The following is a 3,674-nucleotide window of genomic DNA, read 5'->3' as shown; positions in this document are numbered from 1 at the left end:
GTGCCAGCAGCTTTTTTGGTGGTATTCTTTTTACCCTGCACTCAGAAAAGTCCACAGCAAAGGAATTCATGGATGTTAGTGTTTAACAGTGAAAACATACAGGGAATTCCCAAATTTTGTATCACACAGTGGGTCTTATGTTTATGGCATGACAATCAGAATTAACAATGGACCAGTCACAATAGTATATGCTTACACAGAAAACCGTAAGCAATGATAGAGAAGTGTAACATGCGTCATCATAAGCAAGAACTATTAACTACAGGTTATCAGTTGTCATGCCACAACTATTCAAGTTAGAACAGACCTAATGGTGGATCAGAAAACACAAAGGAACTTCAGTTACAGTAAGCCTAGCATCTCAACACAATGGCCATCTTATTCCTAAAATAACTAGTGAATGACACTTCACACAAGTGAATAAGCAAACAGGATATATGATGATAATTTCAAACCTCTGAACCTGTATCATCAACAACATCTAAGATAATCTCAGTCATAACACTCATCGATCATTCCTCAAAATGAATTATATTTCCAGCTTTAACTCAAATCAGTCATGATCATAATCGAGTATGTAAAAGTAAACAAGCAATCAGCAATGATATGTCACATAAACCAAGCAGTAGACATCTGAGACTCCTAATTTGCTTCAAACACAAAGAGCAACATGAGAAATTGGTACCAAATCACATTCACAACTGAGCTTTATATTGAATAGCCAATGGAGTGCATATATGTGATAGTGAGGCAAAGTATCAAATACCTAGCATACATATTTTTCATGATCAAGTCAGCTTAACCACACATAACTAATTAGCTCAGAGATGGTTGAACCACAGCATTTCAGCATATCAAATATAGGACCTTCACAATTCAAAATTCCTAACAAGCGTATTTGTGCTGAAAGGTAAAGTACCACTCACCTTATCACCAGCCATATTTATACTTGCAACTCAAAACAAATCGGAATGCACAGTGATGAACAAGACCCAAGTCGATTAGCAAAACACCCTAAATAGTTCGTAACCCTAATTGTTCCCAAACGGTTGATGGGATTCGGTTTGGCTAGGAGAAGAGGTGGTGGGGTGTTGGTTCGCAATTTGGGAGAGGATATGGTTGTGTGGCTGGCGGTTGGTGGTGGTTAACTTGGTGTTAGGCGGTGGTGAAGTGGTGGGTTGTGGCGGTGAGGCTGACGGAGAGAGAGAGGGAATCGAGAGAGAGAGAGTATGTGAGGGAGTGGGGTGGTCGATGGTGGAGATAAGGGATTGTGTCGGCGGTGAAGAGGGTGAGAGAGAAAGTTTGAGTGAATCCTAGACAAGTGATCAGCAACTTTATTCTCCACTCCATCCTTGTCCTTGATTTCCAAGTCGAACTCTTGAAACAGAAGCATCCACCTCAGCAAACGTGGTTTGGCATCCTGCTTGGTCATTAAATACTTAATAGCAGCATGGTCAGTAAAAATGATAACTTTAGAACCTATAAAATAAGATCTAAATTTATCTAATGCATAAACTACTGCTAGCATCTCTTTTTCAGTAGTGGCATAATTAGATTGTGCCTCATTAAAAACCTTGCTAGCATAGTAAATGACATGCAACATTTTATTCTTACGCTGACCCAATACTGCACCCATAGCGTGTGCGCTCGCATCACACATGAGTTCAAACGGAAGACTCCAGTCTGGTGCCGTCGACACAGGCGCCGTGGTAAGCTTTTCCTTCAACACATTGAATGCATTGAGGCAAGCTTCATCAAAGAGAAAGTCTTGATCCTTCATCAACAGCTGGCTAAGAGGCTTTGCAATCTTTGAGAAATCCTTGATAAATCTCCGGTAGAAACCTGCATGACCTAAGAAACTTCGCACACCATTAATATTAATGGGAGGGGGAAGTTTTTCAATTAAAATCAACTTAGCCTTATCCACTTCAATGCCCTTTTTAGAAATCTTATGGCTTAATACTATGCCATCTTGTACCATGAAATGACACTTTTCCCAAGTTAAAACCAAGTTAGTTTCCTGACATCTTTTTAAAACCTTAGCTAAGTTAACTAAGCATGAATCAAAGCAGGAACCAAACACAGAAAAATCGTCCATAAAAACCTCTAATTTTTTTTCTACCATATCAGAAAAGATAGAAAGCATATACCTTTGAAAAGTCGCGAGTGCATTGCAGAGGCCAAATGGCATCCTTCTGTAGGCAAAGACTCCAAATGGGCATGTGAAAGCTGCTTTCTCCTGATCCTCTGGTGCAACAGGGATTTGGTTGTAGCCGGAATAACCATCCAAGAAACAGTAATAAGCATGACCGGCTAACCTTTCCAGCATTTGATCAATAAATGGCAGAGGAAAATGATCCTTTCTGGTGGCATCATTTAATCTTCTGTAGTCCACGCACATCCTCCAGCCAGTAATGGTGCGGGTTGGAATCAACTCATTCTGATCATTTTTCACGACAGTCAATCCTCCTTTCTTCGGAACTGTCTGTAATGGACTCACCCATGTAGTGTCAAAAATTGGGTATATCATTCCAGCACCCATGAGCTTCATCACTTCCTTGCGGACTACTTCCTTCATTGTTGGGTTTAGTCTCCTCTGAGGCTGTCTCACTGGTTTAACATTGTCCTCCATTAGAATCTTGTGAGTACAGAAGGAAGGGTTGATTCCCTTCAAGTCAGAAATAGACCACTCAATGGCCGTCTTGTGCTCTTTGAACAACTTCTTTTCTTCAATTAAAGATAAATCTTTACTGATGACGACTGGGAATTGTTTTTCATCTCCCAAGAAGGCATACTTTAGAGTTTCTGGCAACTCTTTTAGTTCTACCGTTGGTGCCAATGGAGCTGAATAATCTTCTTTCTTTTCTAACACCTCATAGATAGATTCTCGCCCTTCTTGTGGAGCACCTTCATCTGGATCATCAATTTCATCTTCAGTCTCTTGATCATCAAAATTCACTTCTTGGACTGCTTCCTTAATCACATCTAGGCTGAAGCAGTCACTGGGGTCAGATGAGTTTGTCATAGCTTTGAACACATTATTGTGATTTTCTCATGTTCATTCGTAACTCGAGCTTTCCTTGTTCAACATCGATCATAGCTTGAGCTGTGGCCAAGAATGGCCTTCCAAGCAGAAGAGGTATCTCACTCTCTTCTTCCATGTCCAGCACAATTAAATCAGCTGGGAAGATAAACTTGTCAACCTTGACAAGGACATCCTCTATTATTCCAGTAGGTCTTCTTGTTGAACGGTCAGCTAGTTGTAAAGAGACCATGGTTGGCTTCAGTTCAGAAATTCCCAATGCCTTGCATATTGACAGCGGCATCAAGTTGATGCTTGCTCCAAGGTCGCATAATGCCTGGCCAACATTGGTGTTGCCTATCGCAATTGGGATGTTGAAACTTCCCAGATCTTGAAGCTTTGGTGGGAACTTCTTCTGAATGATGGCACTGCACTCTTCAGTAAGTGCTACTATCTCAAAATCCTGCAACTTATGCTTTCTAGACAATAAATCTTTCATGAATTTAGCATAGTTAGGCATGTTCGCAAGAGCTTCAGCAAATGGAATATTAATATGCAATTTTTTAAACATATCTAAAAACCTGGCATATTGTTGCTTATATGCTTGCTGTTTGAGCTTCATAGGATATGGAGGTTTCTCAAAGCGAGAAAA

Source organism: Gastrolobium bilobum, unplaced genomic scaffold (genome assembly GCF_033153095.1).
Source record: "Gastrolobium bilobum isolate Gb01-03AN ecotype WA unplaced genomic scaffold, APGP_CSIRO_Gbil_v1 utg45536, whole genome shotgun sequence".
In the NCBI taxonomy this organism is placed as follows: domain Eukaryota; kingdom Viridiplantae; phylum Streptophyta; class Magnoliopsida; order Fabales; family Fabaceae; genus Gastrolobium; species Gastrolobium bilobum.
This window is presented reverse-complemented; position numbering follows the sequence as displayed.